The 24,408-nt window shown below is 36.1% G+C and overlaps 1 pseudogene across 1 annotated transcript; it reads right to left on the bottom strand.

The window, feature by feature from the left end:
* Positions 1–503: 503 nt before the first annotated feature.
* Positions 504–1,017, bottom strand: LOC309807794 (small ribosomal subunit protein uS17-like; annotated as a pseudogene). Its single transcript has one exon. The product of its transcript is annotated as a small ribosomal subunit protein uS17-like (transcript).
* Positions 1,018–24,408: the final 23,391 nt, after the last annotated feature.

Raw genomic sequence — 24,408 nt, 5'->3', positions numbered from 1 at the left:
CCCTCACGATTCAGATAAAAGCAGACGGCCTAAGATTATACCCAAGCAAAGGAAATAAACTTGAAACCTTGAGAAATATACAACAAAACAAGGAGCTCACTTTAATTCTAAACACAAGATAGAGATGGAAAGACAGTAGTTTTCATCCCATTCCCATATACACCTATGAATAAACACAGGTAATATTTACTGAGATATTTACTGAGATCTTACTCTGTGCCAGTCATTGTTCTAAGTACTTGGCTTTAATTAACTCTTTTAAACTTCTCAACAAACATATGGCTATCCCATTTTAGTGCTGAGCACACTGAGGCACAGAGAGATTAACACACTCCTTTCTTTTGCTAGTAAGTGATGAATCCTGCGTTCTAAACCGTGTGGTCTGGCTTCAGGATTTTTAGACTTAAATGCTACACTGTATCATTTCTAAAAACAGGAAAGAGGGAAAGAAAGACCCAGGGTGCAGTTTTTTTGTTTCTTTGTTTGTTTTTAGAGTGGGAAAATAAATTATTTTGTTTGGGGCAGTGGGCAGTGGTCCAGTCTTAGAACTTCTGGAATGCTTCTTGGTGCATCATCCTTGTTGACCTTGAGCATGTTGAAGTGCACCATCTTGCTCAGGGGCCGGCACTCGCCCACTGTGACACTGTCGCTGATTAGGACATCCCTGAAGCAGGGGGAAAGGTGCACAGACTTGTTTTTGTGGTGCTTCTAGAAGCAGTTGTACTTTCGGATGTAGTGGAGGTAGTCTCGGTGGATGACAACGGTCCTTTGCATCTTCATCTTGGTCACCATGCCAGACCGGATCCGCCCTCGGATGGAGACATTACCAGTAAAAGGGCATTTCTTGTCAATGTAGGTGTGCTCCATGGCCTCCTTTGGTGTCTTGAAGCCCAGACCAATGTTCTTGTAGTATAATGGGAGCTTCTCCTTGCCAGTTTCTCTAAGCAGGACCCTCTTCCTATTTTGAAAGATGGTCAGTTGCTTTTGGTAGGCATGCTCAGTATGAATGTCTGCCATCTTCCCAGCTGCCTGAAAAAACACCAGGGTGCCTTTTTTTTTTTTTTTTTTTTTTGCGGTATGCTGGCCTCTCACTGTTGTGGCCTCTCCCGTTGCAGAGTAGAGGCTCCGGACATGCAGGCTCAGCAGCCATGGCTCACGGGTCCAGCCGCTCTGCGGCATGTGGGATCTTCCCGGACCAGGGCACGAACCGGTGTCCCCTGCATCGGCAGGCAGACTCTCAACCACTGCACCACCAGGGAAGCCCCAGCGTTCCTTTTTTTTACAAACTTCCCTAACCATTCAATATCCTTACTGCCCACCAGTTAGTCATATAAACCTCCAGTACCAGCCTATAAGGGAGAAGAAGAAGAAAGGGTGTGTTTCTAGTAAAGTGACAAGGATATCATACTTGGATTTGAGCACTGTGTCAGCCAGTTCTGGCTGGGAGACCACAGAAACTCTTAGCCCTTTGGGCTTCAGTTTCCTCTGAAGTAGGATTAGATGCTTTCTCAGGTTCTTGGCTATTTCATAACCAAGAAATAATTATCATACTGGATTATGTTGAACAACCTGGAACTTTGGAGAATGGGTTCACTTTTCCACATAAATGGAACCTCAGCTGCTTACATGAGAATGTCTTTACCATCACAGCTTATCTGGAGAAAACATCAAGGTGAATCTTTTAACCTTGAGCTCTAACAGTACTTGTTTGAGTGAAAGGTACAACCTTTCCTAGAAGCTAAAACCTGGTGACAAAGGGGCAATCAGCTTGAATCACAGTGAAGGGACATTCCTCATTTCAAAGCTGAACCAAAGTGCTATGCTCTGTGACAAGCAGGTGAACTCTCAGAGGCCCTGAAAAATTGGTGAATCCATCAGCATGGGGAATGGGCTATCTTGATTGCAAATCAATGACTCATTCTGGCACGCCCTTGACAGCTGCTGATTTGTTTCCTTAAGACAACTCTTTAATTAGAGAAAGATATGTAGGTATGAGCTGTATGGTTTCACATGAAGAGAGCAAACAGAATGAAATCTAGGTTAAGAGAGCTCCGCCAATACGCTGAAGCAAACAAGCCATCTCTGCAAAAATAACCACCTCTCTCTTTCTTCTTTCACAACACAGACACTTTGTTAGTGGTAAGATTATCTAAAGTTAAGTCCCATCCTTTCAACAAGCATTCCACTCCTCAAACTGATGCACCACATATGTCTATTGTCTATTAAAATATCACACACACACATAGCCAAGGAGAAGTCAAAAAAGAAGGTAGTGTATGTATTCATTTAATCAGTTATTCTACTGAAAAAGAGTTGTTAATACTTCTCTATATATCATGTTATGCACTGGAAACACAGAAGTGAAAGAGGACAGATTTCCTTCCAATGAGAGAGGTTATAATCTAGCAGAGGAAGTAGAAAATCACATCCACAATTACAATAGCAAGTGAAAAATATACTGATCCTTGCAAACGCGGGTTGCTCTTCGAGCACCAGAGGGACATCTTAATGCCTTGGGGCAATCAGAGAAAGCTTCCTGGAGGTGATGTCATAAGTTGAGCTTAAATGGTAGAGAGATTTTAGTTGAAGGAATCAAAGTTCATTTTCAGGCAGAGAAAGAAGCTTATGAGAAGGTATAAAGGTCTACAAAGAAGGATTTGCATGAAGTGGGAAGTCAGTATAAAATTTCAGAGTTTCCCAAGTTTAACATTTTATTGTTCAATTTTTTGAAATGGGCTTTATCAATGTGAAAACAAACCAGTAAATATATAAGCGATAGCTTAAAACAAACAAGCAAACTTGCTCTCAGGTCAAACTTGCTCTCAGGTCAAATTTACCATGGTGACTACTTTCCTTTTTGAACATTTAATCCTCCATCTCAGGACAAGAAGATCCAAGGCACAACTAAGAAATGTGTGTGAAGGAGACTTTCATAGGAAAACAATAAGAAGAGGGAAACACAGAGTATACAGTTAATAAATATTTATGTGATAGGTGTACATTATACACAGTGAGAAAAACACACACTAATGAAATAAAGTAGCCTGATTAAATTAATTACAATACATTCATACTATTTAATAAGATACACCTTTTAAAAAAAGTGTAATTTGTATATATTCTCATGGGAGAAGATTGATTTGAGTGAATAAAACAGTTTATGAAAATTTATGTATACTAGGATAACATTTTTGTTAAACAAAACAACTATAACACTCTCTTTGGATGTATGTGAGTGGGTTTAGAATATGTCCCCATAACAGTTGGGGACTTCCCTGGTGGTCCAGTGGTAAAGAATCTGCCTTCCAATGCAGGGGGCATGGGTTCAATCCCTAGTCGGGGAACTAAGATCCCGTATGCCGCAAGGCAAATAAGCCCATGCACCACAACTATTGAGCTCGCGTGCTCTGGAGCCTGCACTCCACAACTAGAGAAGAGAAAACCCGCATGCCCCAACTAGAGAGAAGCCTGAGCACCGCAACAAAGAGACTGCATGCCGTAATGAAAGACCCCGTGTGCCTCAAGGAAGATCCTGTGTGCTGCAACTAAGACCCGACACAACCAAAAAAATAAGGAAAATAAATAAATTAAATAAATAAATATTTAAAAAAATAAAATAACAATTGATTGTTAACTGTTATTGTTACTGATGGAGAAATGGGGGGATGGAAAAGATTGTAGGAACCATACTATTTTTTAAATGTTATATGAATCCTTTTTTTACAAAATCCTTTTTTGAAATGTTTAAGTATAAAAATTATTTTGTTATATTATATATACTTTATATAACATAACATAGATTCATGTGCATTTGTTTTAAATAAATTTATACGTGGACATATGTTATCTATTCATCTATTTATTTTTTAAGTCTTTTTAATTTCCCAGCTCCTTCCAGCATATTTCACATGGACGTCCCTTGGCTTTATTTTCCCCTTGGCCCATGTGATGACTTTTATGGCCATCATATCTCATCCATTCTCTGGCCGGTTTTATGTGACACACTAAGCACAAGGGTCAACCCTTTTATAATAACTGACCACAGTCAACCATGCCCCTGAATCCATCAGTATCCGTCCACCTTGTCAGACTGGCCCAGTTAATTCAGTGCAGCTATCAGTTCAACACAATCTGCTCACTTTACTTCTTGTCCACAGGAATTTGCAACATTTTATACTATAGGAAAGAAAAGATTGACTCTGAATCCTTGTTTGACCATAGCCATGTCTCGGATAAGGCCCTTTCCTTCTCTACAACATGTTATCCATAGGGGTAAGCAAAAGAGAAAACATATATTGAGTTACTTTGAGAAAATTAAAAATTATTTAATATTACATTAATTATTTTATCATTTAAATGATACAGGGAACTTTTAGAAGGCAAGTTTATTACTAATGACCCTGGGAATCTCCAGCATTCATTTTTTCAACCAGTATTTATTAAGTATTAACTGTGTTCCAAGCACTGATTGAGACACCGGGGGAAATAGTATAAAACCATAAAGAAATCTGTACCCCACTGGAGCTTACCTCATAGTGGAAGGAGACACACCACAAGCCAAATAAATAGAGATATTAAAAGAGCAAAACAATGTGTATTTTAGGGTTAACAAAATATAATTCTACATATTTTAAATATCTCTGAAATCAGGATGAATTTTACAGTCAAGGACATGTCGTAGTTTAATTTTTTTTTCTTTTCTTCTAGCACATATACGATGTTGCTTCTCATAACGTTGATGTCTAAGAGTTGATAATACATAGTGTAGTATGGGGGTAAAAAGCATGAAAGAGTTACCATTCTGGAAAAGATAAATTTAAATAAGGTGAGAGCTCCCTAGAAATGTTATATTTGAGCAATAACCAGGAAGGGGTGAAAGATCTGGCCACGCATATGTATGGAGAAGATCATTGTAGGTAGATGGAGAAGCAAATGCAAAGGCCCTGAGGCAGTTGTGGACTGTGTATTTGAGGAGCAGCAAGAAGATAAGTATGGCTGGAGCAGAGGGAGGGAGTGGAAAGAGTATTGGCTGAGGTTCAAGAGCTGTAGCCTGGGGCCATATCCTGTGGAAACTTACATATTACAGTAGGAACTTTGGCTAGTCTTCCAAGTCAAATGGACTCTGTGGAAGAATGGAGATCAAGGGAGTGGCATGGTTGTAGAAGAGGTTGGATTCTGATATGTTTTGAAGGTAGAATTTTCAGGATTTGCCTACAGAGTGGAGGGAAGAATGAGATAAGGTTGATGGTGGGAGTTGGCCAAGGATGATGCCAAAGGTTTTGGTATGAGCCAGTATACCACCCCTACAGATAGACTTCAGTTCCCAAAGGTATTCATTCCTGAAAGACTACTTCCTGAGCTTAGAGATGATGGTGACGAGTTGATTTGGTATAAGGTTTTGTCAGTACTATATGGTGTTTCCTTGCTTGAAGAGAGAGATCCAAGGAGTTGTTATACTTAAGTAGGAAATGCACATCTTACAGGGTGTTTGAACTTCTGAGGGTTTGAACTTCAAGCAAAAAATCTTCATGGACCTGTCCACAGGTGTCCTGAAATACTGGTCTCAGTCATTCTCACAAACCCTTGGAGAAGAAAGTTCTGCCATGGTTTGCCTGAATCTCTCCTCAGGGTCTTCTGAATGGTAATTATTCATAAAGAATTTAACCAAAACTTGATTAACTCAGTGTTTCCAAATTTGGATTTTTTAAAAATTATTACACTATTAGGAGACATACCTAATCACAAGACACTAAGACACCAGATACATACTTTTTAAAATTGTGCTAATGTTACCATTTATTGAGTCAACTCTTCATCTGGCAGTTTTCTTTAAAGGCATCATTTATAATTCTCACAACCCTTCAAGATAGATGTTATCATACCCATTTTACAGATGGGGAGACACAAAACATGCAAAAGATACACGAGGACAAGTATGGCATAATATATTCAACTCTTCAGAGCTATGTCCACAAGCTATTTCCACATTGGTGTCTATGATACTTATGGACCTTGACAGCAGTTCTGACATCATGGTATAGTTTCCTGTGTTATCAGGGGGAAAATCCAATCTTATCTAAGGTCTTTTATATGCCTGGCATTGCACTAGAGTATTTCATAGCAATTTCAGCCAGCTATGCTTACCAAAGCAAGGAATAGGCCCTTGCATTTTAGAAAGAGTGGGAACAATTATACTTTTTAAGAGGGAAGGGTGGGGTGGATCGATCATCCAATAAATTTATTATCTAAAACTCCTAATACAAGGACAGACACGTTAGTCAAAATTACACAGTACAGCAGAGAACAAGAGCTTTGGAGTGGACAGATCCAGATTCAGACTCTAAATCACATCTCATATTTACTATACACAAAGGATTCAACTCCCTGACCCCTTGTTTTCATCTGTTAATAAGAGAGAAGGCTGTCTGCTTTCAGTGAATACCAAGTGTAACATATGTAATAAACACTAACCTGGTCTATAGAAGGTAGCTAATATTATTAAGGCAGTGTGGTATGATGGTAAAAGCTATGTGTCTTTGTCCATTCTGGCTGCTATAACAGAAGGCCATAGAATGGGTGGTTTATAAACAGCAAACATTTGTCACAGTTCTGGAAGATAAGTCCCAGCTCAAGGTGCCAGCAGATTCAGGGTCTGATGAGAACCCTCTTCCTGGTTTATAGACAGCCCTCTTTTCATTGTATCTTCACATGGCAGAAGGAGCAAGGGAACTCTCTGGGGTCTCTTTTATATGGGCACCAATCCAGAGGCCTCAGGACGTTATCACCTCCCAAAGGTACCACCTCCAAATGCTTTCACACGTGGGTGTTGGTTTCAATGTATGAATTTTGAGGGGACACAAATCTTCAGTCCATAGCACTGCTGTAGGCAAAATAATGGCACCCCCAAAGATGTCCACATCCTAATCTCTGGAACCTGTGAATATATTATGTTATATGAAAAAAGGGGAACTAAGGTTGAAGATGGAATTAATGTTCTAATGAGCTGGCTTTAAGATAGCAGACTATCCTAAATTATATGTGAGAACCTAATATAATCACAAGGATCCTTAAAAGTGGAAGAGAGAATAAGAAGAGAAAACCAGAGAGATGGCAATATAAGAAGAACTCAGCTTGACATTGCTGTTGCTGGCTGGGAAGGAGGGAGAGGCCCAGGAACCAGGGAAAGCAAATGGCTTCTAGAAGCTGGAAAGAGAATGGATTACCTATTAGAGCCTTGAGAAGAAGTTTCAGCCTTGATAAACCATAACACCTTAATCTTAGCCCAGTGAGACTCAGAGTGAGTCTCATTTTGGGTTTCTGACTTCCAGAAATGTAAGATTATATATCAGTATTGTTTAACCTACTAAGTTGTTATAATTTGTTACAGTAGCAACTGGAAACTAATACAAAAACTAAGAGCCAGGAGGCTTGAGTTCCCGTTCCTGCCCTGCTGCTGACGAGTTCTAATATATCAGCTTTCTTAACCACTCCATGTCTCATTTTCCTCCTCTGTGAAATGCAATTTATAATACTAGCTACTTCATCATCTTAGGGGACTAAAAGAGTTAATACCCAGCTTAATCATTCAGAGTAGTGTTTGGCTGATGGCAATTATTTAGTGTATATTAACTATAAGCACTTTCTTAGGGGCCAGGAATAATGGTCTCAGAGATATGGTTTCTATTCTTTTAATGTTGTAAATATGCAATATATAATTTGCAATTACATGCAATATATAAATACGCAAAATTTACATACTTACATATTGCATGTTATTCGCAAAAGATGCAATACGTAAATGTGTAAACATAAAATGCTGGACACGTCTACATTTCTAAACTATTTGTTGCATAACCTTGGAGAACAGTTAATAGAGTGTAGAACTCACATCCAAGGATGAAAATTGAGACTGTGCTGGTAACGAGGGGCAGAGGCAAGGAAAAAGAGTCTTCAGCTGTGATAATGAAAAGAAAGAAAGTCACGTATGTAAAGAACTCACAGCAATGGCAGATCGGCTGCCATTTTTAACCTAACATTTTATCACTTTTTCCTTTAAAGAACAACCCCGTTGCTTTCAATCATGGGTGTAGAGAACGCACATAATTATTTGGCATTTCAAAGAAATAAAATTTAAAAAGAGCCACTAAAGTTATCCATCCCTCTTTTCTAAACTCAAAACATCAAAAATAGATGTCCCTGGCATGATAACACTCTGAAGTCATTCTGAAAGAAAGTTAGAATTTCCATTCCTCATTTTCCTTTCTCCCCAGTAAGGTTTTCAGCAGATGGGAATATCAATTTAGTTACTTGACATTTAGAAGGATAAATGACTTAAGAGCTTTATGATCCCCTCTCATTGAAGCATATTTGATAACATCTGCCCAACATCTTACACTCACATCAGAGCCAAGACGATTTAACAAGAAGAGAATGGCTAGAATCCAGGACCCCAGCGTTCTATCCCTGGTCCTGATATAAACATGAGCACTGGATACATAGACCTGATGATAAATAAAGCTTTTTGTTTTGTGGTCAACTTGTGTATTAACAACTTAGCTAAGATGTAATTATTAAGACTAACTAAGATGTTAGAAATGGGATTTGTAATAATATTTTCAGGGAGAAAATAATACTGTATATGGGGACAGGGTTTCATTCTAAACTCTAGGGGAAAGAAAAATCTGTCTTACTTTAGATTGTATTAAAGGTCTTATCCTCACAGAAGAAAAGTTTCTCTACTCTCATTAGTCTTTTTTAAAGACAAGTTGCCATCTTTACTAGAAATTCTAATTTTTCTTTGATGTAATAAATTACAGTACTTCATTTATGTTCTTACCTCACTAGTTATCAGTCTTAAGTCAAGAACATAAAAAAATATATAGTCTGATCTTTCCATTTTATAGTGTCCTTTTAAAGAAAAGAAGGGGAATGTCATCCCTAAGGCATTTATGAAGACTTACTGGACAACCTCCAACAGCTAAGAGCCATAAAACAATTAACAACATGCATCTAAATCACTTGAACAAATAGACAGCAAGCATCTCCAGACTTGGTATTCACATCTAAGTGAAATACAAATCTTTCCTGATACCTGGTATTTGGATATTGACTAATGAATAGTTTTCATTCCCTCAAAATTATCCTGTCTTGCTATTATGGGTAAGTCCATTCAGGCTCTGTATCCTGAGAAACTATGCAAACAGTCAGGACTTAAGAAATAATTGCTAAATGAACAAATGGATTAATTTATTTATTTACAGGGCTCTTCCATTCTATTGGCTTGGCTTATAAAATTAAGGATTTTTCTGGTACTGTATATTTGATCTCAGTGGAATTTAGTTTGCTAAGTCCCTCTATTACATAAATAATGATAATGAAAGATAGAATTCTGAAACTTGAAGGGATATTAAAGGTCAACTGATTCAATATCCTCATTTTCCAATTTGTAGAATGATTTTAGCATTTCAGGGGCCCTCAACAGGTCATCTAGTCAAAGTTTGACAAAACATTTCATGAAAGAAGGAAATACATTTTATGCATTGGACTTGAATTAAATGCCAATGGTTTATTTTCGGAAACAATTTAATGTTACATTTCACTTGCTTAAATATATGTATTTTTATAAACTATGGCTCTGGAGGAACCTACAGCTAGTTAATTGTCTTTACTATCTAAAGTTCTTTATCTAGATGTGTGATACCTTTACATAATCTGCTCCAGAGGTTAAAATTAAGGTCAGTGGGCTATTAAAGAAATGGAAAATTTTGATTCAAGGGAAGAAAAAATAATTCTAATAATCAAACTACATGATGATAGAATGATATGCCCTTATGATATTGATTTAGCTGTGACCTGGTATATTCAATTTAATAATTAAATTTAAAATGATATATTTACTTGGGGTTTTCTTAGTCAATGTCTCTAGAATACAAACTTTAGAAGCATAGGAATTAAATGTATTCAACAATAAAGTACACTGCTTAGCAACTAGTAGATCATCAATAATTAACTAGTAAAACAACGAATTAAAACAATAACTAAAGAACGACTTGGATATTTTATTATGATAGTCATCCCTGCTGTGAGATCCAAACACAAAAAAGAAGGCACACTGAGAGCATTAAAGGAGCAGGAAGAAAGTCCAAACTGTGGCAGGAAGGCCGGCCTTGTGATGTGTTTGTAAGTCGACATGGTACAAAGACTTATGAACAAAATATACCACATCTTTTTTGTTCTAATTTAAATCTGTATCCTCTTACCCTGACAAAATGTAATTTTGTTATCTTTAAAAGAGGTCCCTTCCACAAGGTTTTTATTTTTAATTAAGCATAGTTGCTGTACAATATTATGTAAGTTATAGGTGTATAATACAGTGATTCACAGTTTTTAAAGATTATACTCCATTTATAGTTATTATAATATATTGGCTATATTTCCCGTGTTGTACAATATATCTTTGTATCTTATTTTATACCTAATAGTTTGTATATCTTACTCCCCTCCCCCTTTATTTCCCCTCCCCCTTCCCTTTCCCTTCTGGTAACCACTAGCTTGTTCTCTATAACTGTGAGTCTGCTTCTTTTTTCCAACAAAAAAATTTTAATTGCATTTGATGTTTACTAGACAGTAAAACCACCCATTCTCTTTTCTTGTAGTAACAACATACTGTTTGCTTTGGGTACCACTTGTATCCCACCATCGGATTCAGTTTGGAAGGCCCATCATGAATGGCACACTGCCCATCAAGAACTAAGATGTGGGAAGGTGGCGCAAGCTTGGAGAATTGTCGGCTCTTTCTCTGGAACTTGTCAGCAGCAACCAAAAAACTGAAAACGTTTGGAATAGATTCATAGCAATGATAGAAACCAAACACACTGCCCAACAATTTCTGCAACTTGGCTGCCCAGGGCTCCTCTGGTTCTCAAGCCTTCCTTTATAGTAATTTCCATATCAACCAGAAATTAATTTTCTGCTTATATTAGTCATAGCCAGTTTCTGTTGCTTGCAAGCAAGAAATTTTAACTGATGCAGAGTTCAGGTGAGGACTTTAGAATTCCTATATCTAGATTTACATATTTGATCTGTCACTTATGGACTATATGATATTCAGCACATTCCTTGCTCTGCCTAATCCCCAGTTTCCCTACCTGCAAAATGGAGATAAAAGAATTTGCCAAATAGATTTGGTATAGGAATTAAATTAAATGGTGTTTGTGCAATATCAGGCATTTAGTAAATACTCAGTAAATGGTTGCAGTAAATACTAATATGTATTTATCAGGCATTTAGTAAATACTCAGTAAATACTAATATGAGTATTTTCAAAAGTAAAATGACTCTTCATAGACATATTGTAATTCAGGAATAATAAAAGATAAAATTGCTCTTTCTCCAAGAGTTTCTACTAAGGACCTTTGTAAGAAGCGTTAGTCAGGCATTAATACAACATTTCCTAGATTTTAAGATCCACAGATTTTTTAAAAAACATTTCCTAAACTGGGCATCTGATGGTCCATATCTTCATTTAATGAGTCAGCATTCCTCTACCTCTTTTCCTTTTCTCCTCTCCAAGTTCTTATTAACTGGTGATGCAGCTTACAATCAATAGGGTCCTAACCCAGGAACTATGGTGACTAACACGATGGGTCCTGAATCACCCATGCACAACACACAGTGCAGAGGAACGCATCCTTTGCACATTTTCTCAGCCTTTATTCTCTAACCTACACTTCGTGGAGAAAGCAGACATAGTAATCTTACTAATTACTTGTGCTGACCTCCACTTGTCTTAAATAGAAAACCAAATTCTGGTTGGCGTTCCAGGAAGCTCTGTGTTCAGCCTTCTGTAGTTGTGACTGTCGTAGCTGAAGCATGTTTTCTATTGGGATAGCAGAGAGCTGTTAATTAAAGCACATGCTTACTGACCTATGGTCTTTCTTCGTGTTTATTGCTGCTACGATCATGATCTTAAAGGGAAGAAGAGAAAAGGCCTCTCCTGCTCGAGCTGACTTCTGCTCCCTCTGTGAGCAATGCTAGCAATCACTGAGAAGGACTGATTTTCCTTTGGTGGGTAGAGGTGCGTGGGTGAATCTTTTCACTTGCCAAGTCACCTCAGTTTACCAACTTATTAAAAGAACTAAATACTTGCTACTGTGTAGAAGGGATAAGTCTGATCGATTAATTGTTATAAAAGGCCTGGAGATCCAGGGACAGCAAGGAGTAAAAAGACACAGTGCATTGTTTCGTTGGTGTTTTTTTTATTAATGTTGACTGAGGAGTATTGAGCCAGCCAAGCACACAGTGTTGTATTAATTTTCAAAGTGAGCACTTAACTGATGCATCAACATTAAATCTAAACATAATCCTATCGTGGGAAATAAAGCATGATCTCCCTCTCCTAGACAGTTTTCTTTGATGCAGAGTTATTTTTAGCATGATGGCCTCGGTCCCATTAATGTCCAGAATTGCTCAAGTCCAGTGTTTAAATAGGGGATGCTAGAGTGCCAGCAACAGGCCTAGCAATCTTAATAATTTATTTGAGGGATGCCAGAACTATGTGATGATTTTGAAGCATGGAGAAGGGAGAAAATGAATGGATTAATTTTAAAAGTAGTGGTTTTGGAGTCACACAGAGGTGGATTCTAAACCTTGACCTTTGGGTCATTTGTACAAGTAACTGGATATCTTCAAATCTCCATTTCCTTATCTGTAAAACTGAAATAACCTTACAAATAACCTTGGACTATTGCAAATTTTAAATATGTGTGTAAGTTAGGTACCTAACCGTTAGTTGGAATGTAATAAATATTTGTTCTTTTTCTTCCCTGTTTTAAAAACAGACTAAAAGCTCTTGGATTACAAGGGGGGAAATGACATTGAAATCAAGGCTGTTTGGGTTCCATGAGCACAAAAGTCCTTAAACCATCTAGAAAACTACAAAGCCCATTCAAATCCACTTTCCTTTTTTCTGTCAATTACAAAATTATAACCAATAGAAGGAGGTTAGATTATTTCTTCAGAGATAATTTCCCAGTACTACTTATGCAGAGGTGATAGATAATTGACTTCTATGAGCCTTAGTCCCCAAATGCAGCATGAGTGGCAGTAGTAAGTTATGGGTGGAGGGCACTGCACGAAGCCGGGAACATTCAAAAATGATAATGGAATAAAATATCAGTAATTGATATAAGAAGAGAAAATAGTTCAAAGGGGGAGAAAGTATTGTGCTATTTTAGATAGGGGACAGGGAGGACCTCTCTGGGGATGTGCCTGCCTTTTGAAGATACCTGGGGAAAGTGAGGAAGAGAGCCTTGGAGATGCTTAGGGGATGGCATTCCTGACAGGGGGAGGAGAAGAGCAGGCTTGTGTAAGATGGGGGTGAGGGGCAGTGTGTCTGGGGCGTGGTGCACAGGGTGGGGATGTTGGAGCTGAGACCTGAGATGGGGTCACAGTAAATCCACTGGCTTTTGTTGTAAATACAATGGGCAGTCACCAGAGGTCTGAGCAGAGGAGAGATGTATCTGATAACTCTAGGGGTTAGTCATGGTTGGTGCTTCAGAAGAAGACAGTGAGCAATGTCTTTTTGGCCTTATCTCACTTCACAGCAATGACAGGGAACACTGTCTATACTGACGAGGTCTGCACATTGCAACAAAAGGATGAGGGAAACCAATACCTTAGGAAGAAGGAGTCACTCCTTTGGAGCACTTACTCTATCCAAAATAGAAATAGCTTAAAGGAGTGATTAAACATATTGTGTCACTCTTCTCACTCTTTATGATACCTTGAAGTGAAGTTTCTAGGACTAGCTTTGAATTTTGGAGTATTTTACTAATAATTTTGTGTTTATCCTTGAGGGCAGGCACGGAGTCTTAGCTTTGTATTTCCAGCTCTTATTACAAAACATGACACTTGGAACAAATTCAATAAATGTTCACTAAATTAATGCCTCATAAATCTAATATTTGTACATACACTATTTCCAGTTGCCAATTCAATTGCTTCCACATTTATTATCATCTTATTTGATCCTGATGGTAATCCTGAGAGGGGGGCTACGACATCTTATGACACCCAGAGATGTGCCACAAGATGAGTTGAGATCACTGATGCTCAGGGAAGTTAAGCATCAGCTGAAGCCACATAATTAAACGTGACAAAAGTTAGATATAAACACTAAATCACAATATCTCTTGCCAAGATCCTATGTCACATTTGCTGCAAGTGTCCTTCTAATACCCACCTTCTGAACTAATCCTTTACTCCGTCAGTCTATATCCCAGTTAAAAAATATCCACCGTATCTCATATGTATGTAAGGGCTGAAAGTCAATGCATATTAGAAACATTAACCAGGGATCCAAAAACAACTGTGTGCAATAAGAGATTGGGTGAATTTTCAGACATTAGCAATGCACATTTTTCACCTTTAATGTATTGGAACAAGGATTCTTCAGAATTAATAGAGCATAGGAGGCACTGAATGAAGACTCTAATTTGACAGATTGATAGCCATCCAGGGTATTTATCCATTTATGCCATGGTCTAGAGTTTTGAAAAAGCTTCTAATTTTTAGTGGCAGGTAAGAGATCTAATTACATATCAATATCTTAACTTTATTCTATTCTGGCAAAACTGCATGCTTCTTTCACTAAGGTTTTTGTCATTTTACCAGACCCCCATTGTTGGTCAGTTTCCATTTACAGAGATCAAGTTAGTTTCTTCCACTGTAAACGTACCCCCTGCCTCTTAATAAACCTTACAAAATGCCAAACAAGCTCTTCGTTCATAATTTAAACCCAGGGAAATCAGACTTATTATGGAATGGACATTTAAGCAGGTTTTTAACTACCAGGAATCTCTGGAGACAAAGACATCACCCCATCTGATCTACTCTCCTCTCCATCAGTGACTCTTGGGGTCTCATTATCTTATTTGGTATTTCAAAACTGAAACAATTGTACTAATACCAAGGGCATCACTCATTGCTACCAAGTAAAAAGGGCAGCAAAAAATGTACCAGTGTCAGCATGCAATGAGTGTCCAAAAAGGAAACAAATGCACAAATGATTCATCATCATCAATAGGACCTGTCAAGGTGAAGTGAAAAGGGAAAAAAATGAGAAACTCCTTCCAGTGTGCTAATGATCCCACTGTAGGACATTGAAAGGGAGCACTTGCTCCCAATATCAATTAGATTTTGCTATTTTATTTAATTTTGTTAACTGCTCAGTTCAGAGGTAAAGAGGAGGAGAGTTGTTACATATTTGTTTAGCACACACTTAAAGATCATTTACTCTGTGCCCTATTCTGTATTATGAGCTTTATGAATACTTACTTAAATATCAGAAATTCTTGGTCAGTTTCCTTTCTGTACAGTTTCTTCCCCTTCTCTTTCTCCTTTCTCTTCTTTATCATTAGTATGTAATATTTCTATGAGTTTACCAATTTCAGCCTTTACTTTAAATAATAGTTGACCTCCTGCCCTTACTCTAAGGGACATTAAGGGGAAAAAATCCAAAATATATTTATTTTATGATAGATTTCTAAAATTTAATTTTAACTATGTCACTATAAAATCTTATGCACAGAAACCTAATGATTTCTGCAGAGAAAACATTTTTTCAAAGTTGGGGAAATTGTGCAGTTCTTCCTCTATAAATGCCAAATCCTTATTAACATATTTCCTGCACTACCAATGAGGGGGAAAATAGTTACCCAAACAACTATTATAGCAATAGTTAGAGTCTTTTTTATTAGAAAAAGTTCTGTTTACCAGAAGAAGAAGGCAATAAATGCACCTCTCCCCCAATGAATAAGTGATTTTTCTAGGCATCTGCTGGAGAAAATAATAATAATAATTTATGTTTTTCCTCCTTATTTATTGAAATCACCATTTGTTCTGAGTAGTAAATATAAACAAATTAAAGAGAAAGAGTGAGTTAGAAGAAAGCTAGTCCAACTTTTTCCCCCAACCTGCAGAAAAAGAGCTTGATACTTAAATAAAACTGTAAATCAATTAATGACAGTGTTGGATTTTGTGAGAGATTTAGCTTCTCAGCCAATGTGTCTCCTGTTGTAGTGAAATTTCAATATGACCAAGTGACTATTTTTCCTCTTATTTCTCTGGCAAGATGAGGGGAGGGGTGTGAAGGGGGAGAGTTGGTATAACTGCACCCGCTGTAGCAGACACCACAGTTTTCTTGTACATGAATGTATTGAATTGTAGTGACACAGCTGACAAAGAGTTGTCTTTTCATGAGCTTGTGCTCCTTATTGCTCCCATTAGCTCTTGGAGAAGAAGAAGAAAAAAAAAAACAGGTGAATTCAACAGGCTATAAATCTTCCCTGAAGTACAGTATGATACTGTCTCCTGGTGGAAGAGGAGGCTCAAGGAATATAGAGCACCTCCCTACCATGGATGGAACACGTGTTGGAGAGAGAGGGAATGGCACAATACCCGCAATACTAGAGCTCCCATCTGGCCTCCCCAGATGAGTCTTTCCCTTTACAGTCCCAAATCATGCCAGCAATTAAGAGAGATGATTACAGCCACCAACAGTCTCACTGAACTAATACCTCCTTATTTTCAAGAGGTTAATTCTATTTCTGAGTAAGCAAACCACATTAGGAAAAATATGCAATGCCTTATTTACACCATTTTTAAAAAAGGGGAATAACACCAGCCTCCAAAATATTGGAAAATAAATTTAGCTTAATATTGAAGAACACTAATAATTCTCAATATGCCCTCTAATAAATTTCCTTTAAAATACCCACAAAGATATTTTAAAAAGGGCAAAAGTTAACAACTAAGCTGTAAATAAAAAACAAGATCTAAAGCAAGGTGTGGTGTGAGGAAAATATCTAATAACATCATCAGTGAAGATGGATTGAGAAGAATATTTTTAAAGTATGTATATATATTTTTCTGAGCTAGAATAGCCCAGATGGCCAAAAGAAACTGAAAAAAAAAAAAGAAAAGAATTTGATTCACCAACATCCCCCCACCATTCAGATCCTAAGCCTTGGGGGAAGAGGGATTCCCTAAAAATATTCTTCTTTTTTTTTGCTTTCTCTTTTCTCTTTTCTTTTCTTTTATTTTCTTTCCCTTCCTTCCTCCCTCTCTCCTTTCATCACTCTCTCTCTCCCTTCCTTCTTTCCTTCCTTCCTTCCTTTCTTCCATCCTTTTTCCCATCCATCCATCTTTCTGTCTATACACACACATATACATATATGCATGCAAACACACATAAACCCATATATGTTTGTTCTTTACTGCATGGAAACTAACTTCTGAATAGCTTTTCTGCCATTCATCCTAGACTACCATTCCCATAGGCTTTTGTCTTACTACGTCCATCTATTAAGAGACCACATATTTGTAAGCTTTGCTATAGTAACAAATGGCCACAAAATCCCAGTGGTTTATAACAAAAGATTTACTTCTCACACATGTTACATGCCAGCTGCAAGTTGATGACCGCTCAGCTACAGCTTTGTATTAAGTTCTTGCCAGAGAAGCAGCAGCAATGTGGAGGATGATATTCTTTCAGAAGAGGAAAAGTCAAGAGTTGAGTAGGAGCCAATTCAGCACTGACCCTCCATTGACATATTATAATATGAGGATTACATATTTTTCTTCCTTTAAGTTCCTGAGATTTAGAGGTCATTTATGCAAATGAATAAATGCAAATTTATGCAAATGACTAAATAGAAGTTTGTGCCTAGATATGGGGGACTGTCAAAAAAATAACACCCAAAACATGTGACATTGGCTTCAGGGTTAGGAATAGACCAGTGAGAGAACTGTTCATGGAGATTGGAAAAATGACTTCTGTTGGCCTGCATTTCCTTTCTCTTTCCAACTAAGAGTGTTATTCAGTGGCAAAATATTGATATTACTATTGTTTGAGATAATTTGGAAGACAAATATCATATCTTATGGCTTTAGGCAAAGGAATAGCAAAACTGAATTTTACCAGTTTGCCTTAATTGTTATTAAGTGAATTTGACACAGTGCTAAGATGGAGACAACTCAGAAAAGAACTGGCAGGTTTGCAAATAAGTATTATTGGTAAGAGAGGTAATACAGAAATTCCTGCACTCGAGGGGTAGAAAGATGCAACAATTTCTCATCACCAATAAATAAAAGTTACAGCTGGAAAAATGGAGTAACAATAAGCTACAACCTCAGGGTAAAGACCAAATCAATAGCCTATCCATAAAGCACTTGGTTAAATTTTCTAAAGAGATGAAGGTGGGCGCCAGAAAATTTTTTCATTTGGACAAAATGTCTCAGGAGAAAAAAAAGACTAAAGAGATAGTCTCACAAAAGTCTAATAAATTCATTGGTACTTACAATTAAGTCTAAAGATCAGACACGTCAGAACCTAGGTGGCGGTCCACGTGATTCCAAATCCCTGTTATTCACACCCTTTTATAATCACCTCCTCTTCATTATGGGCAGGACTGTGATTTGTTTCTAAAAGATAGAATATGAAAAATTATTTAATATTTGGCCCTTTAAGAAAAAAGTTTGCTGACCCTTGAATAGAACAAAAGCAAACAAATAACAATCCTACCTTATCTAATCATAAAATACATTATTTTATCTTAGCACTTGTTTTTCCAAGAAATGCATTATTTAAAAATACTTTTCTACAGAGTTTTGAGGGAAGAAAAGTTGGGATTTCAGATATATAATGTAAAAATAAAAATCTCTCATAAGGTTTGTCTATAACCCCAGTTTAAATTTATTGAATTTGATATGATGTGATAATAGAAAATAGAGATAGAAAAAACATACTGGAACCATGTGTAAAATTTCATACAACAAAAAATATATATTTTTGTCTAAGTAAACAAGTATTTTTCCTAAAACAATACTCACTGTGGCAAAGGCATGTTGATAAAGATATAATTATATATTGATATGAGTAATTTGATGAAATTTTTCAGGAAAGCAATTAAGTAACATGAATAAAATAGCTTTTATTTTCATTTTGCAATACTTAATGAAATAATTGATGTAAGCAATGTCCATCAATGACTGCTAAAGCCTCCAGAGGAAAAGTAAACAGAGAACTTATTCCAGAAAATAAAATATTACTCCATGAATGACTTGCTGATCATATAAGGAAACATGCAACTTTACAATAGAGGAGCCAGGCTGACACTGGGAAATCATCATCTTACCATAAAAGCAGGATGCTGTGTGATCCTGATGAGATGTAATATGAAAGACAAAACAGAACCTAGAAAGTAGTCTTGCCGAGACTTTAGACTTTACAAGAAGAACAAAAGATATAGAGATAAGCTGAATTATACCATGAAAAAGTAATCAAATGAATCCTAATGTGTAAGTTCTACTGAGAAACTGACCTGTTTCCTGAAACCAGTTAATGACGCAGGAAAATAAGATGGAAATGTGGACACATAAATTAAAAGAGATTTAAGAAACACAATAGAGGAAAACCAAATGCAGTGAGTGAAACTTGGTGGATTCTGATTCCAACTGAGCAGCTGGATAGCAAGACTATTTTTTTTTTCTTAGTTTGAATATGGGCTGAGTACTTGATGACAGAAAGCAACTATTGTTAATTTTTAGAATTTAGGTGTTAATTTTTAGGTGCAATAATGATTTAGGCATTATGTAAAGTGTTCACATATTTTTTTAAAGAAATGCATACTGAAAAATTTAGTAGTGAAAAATAATATTTTGAATAAAATGCTCTGCAAAACTGATAAAAAATAACAAAAAAAGAGTGAGGACAGAAATATATCAAATCTAAGGGGACAAATTATTGATAACTTTGGTGCATAAATGAGAGGTTGATGAAGGTTAATAGACTATTCTCTTTAATCTTATACATATCTGAAAATTTTCAGAATGAAAGGTTGATTTTTTTTTTTTTATCTCATAGCCTTTTGTTTAACTAGCTCCCTTCTGGGATGAAATGTTATTGCAATCTAAGAAATGTGGACACGTAATTTTGCAAAAAGATATTGATTAAAACATTAACTATTTTGCGCAGAAAAAGCACCTGACTTTTAGCGTGATTTAGAATTAAACATTAATGAACCCTGGATTATTATGCTTACAAAAAAATTATAGTAACATTGGAAAAATTCCTACAACATTTAAGGAAAATGAAATTTATAGGAGCGGTCAGATCATGATTACATTGAGAACAATACAGTGGAGCCAATCTTGGTGTAATCAGTAGAAAATGTCCAGTCTTTTTTGAGATTAGAATTCTAAGACTAAAAAACAAAACAAAACCAAAAAACAGCAAACAAACAACAGAGTCTCTAAACTTTACTGACTCTTATTTTTATCTTTAACTCTACCTACTTCCAGTGATGGAGCTGATAGGACAGACAAGAAGATATGATGTCCTAGTAAGAGATCTCTTGGAAAAAGATCCTGCAAACTCCAGCTTATTATTATTTTATTTTTATATCTTCCTATCTGAAATCTAAAATATATTATTTATTTTGGCACTTAATCTTGTATTGTCTCAATTTATTTTTAGAGATGCAACATCATGTAAGGAATAGAACATGGATCCTTGATTGAAATCTAGATTTGAATTTGAGGCCTGAAATTTTCTCCCTGTATAAGCCTCAACTTCCTCATTTAAAAAGTGATGATAATATTACTTACTTCAAATTCCTCCTGATGATTAAAAAATATGTCACACAAAACACTATGATAGTATCTGATAGATGTCTGGTCAATATTCATATTTCAATTTTCCTTTCCACATATATTTGTATTTTCTGGTGATCTGAAGAAATTATTTTTTAATTACCATGCCAATGACTAGTTAACTTCATAACTAGTTAGGATCTCTTTGAGAACGGTTGGGGTAGTATTTATCCAGCCGAGTAATTGGAATATAGGGTTTGGAGGAGTTCAAATTAGCTGACTACACACTCTCTTCTTAGTCTTTACCAAATGTCTTAGGTTTTTCAAATTATTATTTTTTAAATCAAGTTATTTCAAAAAATGTCTAGCACCTCTGTTCTCCCATCTGGAATCCAGAGACACTCAAAAGTTAAGATGTTATGGTATTTCAACAAAAGATACCTTTGCCATTCTGTTCCCTCAGTCTTTCTGGACAGTGAGAACATAAGATATTAATAGATATCAGCCAGGTATTTTTTTCTCCTTTGCTACTTCAAGTTTCATATCAGAAAAGACCAGGTTTGGACCTGACATAATTTCGGTTGTTTTTCTAATTCCGTAAACATTTTGATTCCTTTGATTTAATTTTTTGTACAAGATACTGCACTCCATACTATAACAATTATTATTATTATTTCCTTAATTCTAATTGCAGTGTGTGTGGGGGGGTGAACATTTAATATAAGGGAATCCCTGCCTGTAGAAATAAGCATTGCAAACTTTATGTCTGGGCTGAGAATTGGAAGTATTGGGAAACATATTCCAGACATACTTTCATGGACTCTTCAACCTCCACACTATGCAGCTACTGCATTTATATTTTATTCATAAAGATATATATTATTTAATAATTTATAGAGCTGGATACACTTGCTACAAGGTGATGTGATGTCCTCCTTTGATCTACTTTGGTAGAATCACTTTCCGTCAGAGAATTTACTGCAGTGATGTGCACAGTAAATATTTAATAACATTAGAGGCATCAGAGTCTATTTTTCTTTGAAGGGTGCTTAATTATGTCAATTTCCCATGGTGAGTTGCTAGAGCCAGTGTTATTTGAATTTGTAGTAACTGGGTGGAGGTGGAGAAGTCCTTGCACGAGGCTCCCCTCCCACAAGAAGTCAATGTGTGTGAATTTAACAAGGCAGTAGAAGCAGAACCTCAACCTCATTAAGTTGGGCCACACAAATTAAATATTTGTGATACTTTCAACTGTGCTCGAGCTAAAGTTTACCTAACCCTACCAGAAAAGATTGGCTAAGCTACATGGGCATACAAACAACAAAGGGGAAAAAAATTTAAACTATTTTTACTGTGTCCTCACTATTCATGTACTTGGTATTTGCCTATGTATTAGATAGAATCATGTTAATATTTGACGGTTGATATAAAAAAGGACAGTTTCATATGGGTCAACTTATAAGCTTTAATCTTTTCAGTACAAAAGCTCTGATGAGAGAAGAAACATCATTTCTGTCAATTCTTTCCAGTTGGTGACGAACCATGCTACATTCTTGATACATTTTTCATGAATTATTGCTAAAACATCCTAAGCCAAGACCTTAGCTGATGGAAAAGTTGATAGGATAAACAACCAAGTTCCACTTGGCTTTCCAAATAACTGCATGCATTTGGCCTCAAGAATGAGAGTTATAACTTGTAACTCTTAGTAAAGTCAGAACATATGGCTTCACCATGAAGAATAAACTATAACATGGCTCCCTGTGCATGATCACAGCTTTGACTCAAATATCTCATTGCAGTAATTTTTATATCCTCCTAAGAGTAGACTTTTTAAAATGTGTATTTTCTTCTGGACACAAAAAACAATATTAGACTTTTAGGATAATTTCCTTTGGAGAAGTTTATTTATAGAAATGTAGTTATGATTAATCTAGAAAACATAAACTTTGTATAAAAAGCACTTTTGTATTATTGAGTACTAAATATTTTGTGTTTAATAATAATAATTGAACACAGTATTTTGAAAGAGAGTTATAGAGTTTCATTTGCAAATCATATGTGTACTAACTTGAAGGTTCTTGAAATCCCAGAAGTAAGGGAGTAGATAGTATCAAATTTAACAATCCATATTCAAATTGGTAATTTCTTTACCAGGTGGTGAATTCATTTAAGACAGAGAAGGTATTGTATATGTTTTCAGGTCTTTCAAATACCTATCAGGCACAAAATCTGTGCTTTACCATACAAATTTGTTCCATCAAGTTGTATCCTTTTATGTCATATCTCAGGGACTCATACCTGGCCCATCTGTGCATTTTATACCCTTGACCACAAAGTTGGTGCAACAAGAAACAAGTGACCCACACTGGGTCAATGGGGTTTAATTATGGGATTTTTGCTAGAACTGTTGGCAAAAAGAATCATCTTCCTTATTTCTTAGTAGGTTGTAGTTCACCATTACTCTTTCAAAGAATATTTGCAAAGCACCTATTATGTGCCAGGCCTTACATACCACAAAAGGAAAGTCCCCCTGAGAAGAAAAATGAGAGAAAGTCAAAGGCTGATAACATTAACATTACTTGAACATCAGAATTTAGCTGTCACTGAATGCCATCTCTAAAGTTTGTATTTATAGTTTAAGATAATTTGTTGTCAATTGCAACAAAAAAAGTATCTGAAAAATATGTTTTCCAAACTTACGTTTATTGAGTTTAGTTTTTGTTCACACAACTTTACTGTATCTTACGCCCAACTCATCGTTCTGGGGAGATAAGTCTTAGTAATCCCATCACACATGCATCTATGCCTTTGACTTATGCAAATCTAATTACTGGTACATAGACACACAGACACACTCTCACATATACATATACATTTTACGTATACATTCATTCATCCATATATGTACACACGTATATAAAATTTAAATTGTTCAGGTAATTCTGTCTGTCCCAGTATGAATGTGAGGTGGCAGTCATAAATCTGTATTCCCACAGATGATCCTAGTATGTGTAGTCCTTTTATACTATGTGTTTAAGTTGATGATTGTAAATATATGTTTTCCATATAATATGCTTCATTTCTTGAGGAATTAGAATTTTAAAACTTTCCCTTGCATCACTGAAACTTTGTTTATCATAGTGAAAGAACTGGAGTTACATAAACTGCCACTACTTTTGTAAACTACAATACCCCTATAGCCTTTATATATCTGTATAGCCTTTAAAAATGAGAAATACACTAAAATAAATTGGTGAATGTTGAATGAAGCCCACATGTTAGTATAAGTATGTATAATCCAGTTTTTTTAAGAAAAATAGGATATGTGTATATTCAAACTCATAATATTCACATATAAATTCACCAGTACAAACACACACACACACACACACACACACAGAGGTCCAAAAGGTACTATGCAAATATGTTAATAGTCATTAGCCCTGGAACACTAGTTGTTGGGAAATTTTTTAAAGTTTTAGCCCTGGAACGCTAATTGTTTGAAAGTTTTTTGGAGTTGTTGGCACTTGCTATAGTGCTCCCTATTATTACCTTTATTTATAAGAAGGACAAGATCCAGGAGACCTGGACCCCATGATTCAAGATCAGAACGAATTGGCTTTTCATTTTGTATAGTATTATTTTTTCCTATTTACAATTCTTTCAAATTTTATTACATCAACATTAATCAAAATCCATTCCATAGCAGGCCATTTGCAAAATGTGGGCAGTAAAGAGAGGAACAGGACACTT

Source organism: Mesoplodon mirus, assembly GCF_964341445.2.
Source record: "Mesoplodon mirus genome assembly, chromosome: 7".
Classification (NCBI taxonomy): domain Eukaryota; kingdom Metazoa; phylum Chordata; class Mammalia; order Artiodactyla; family Ziphiidae; genus Mesoplodon; species Mesoplodon mirus.
This window is presented reverse-complemented; position numbering and strand designations above follow the sequence as displayed.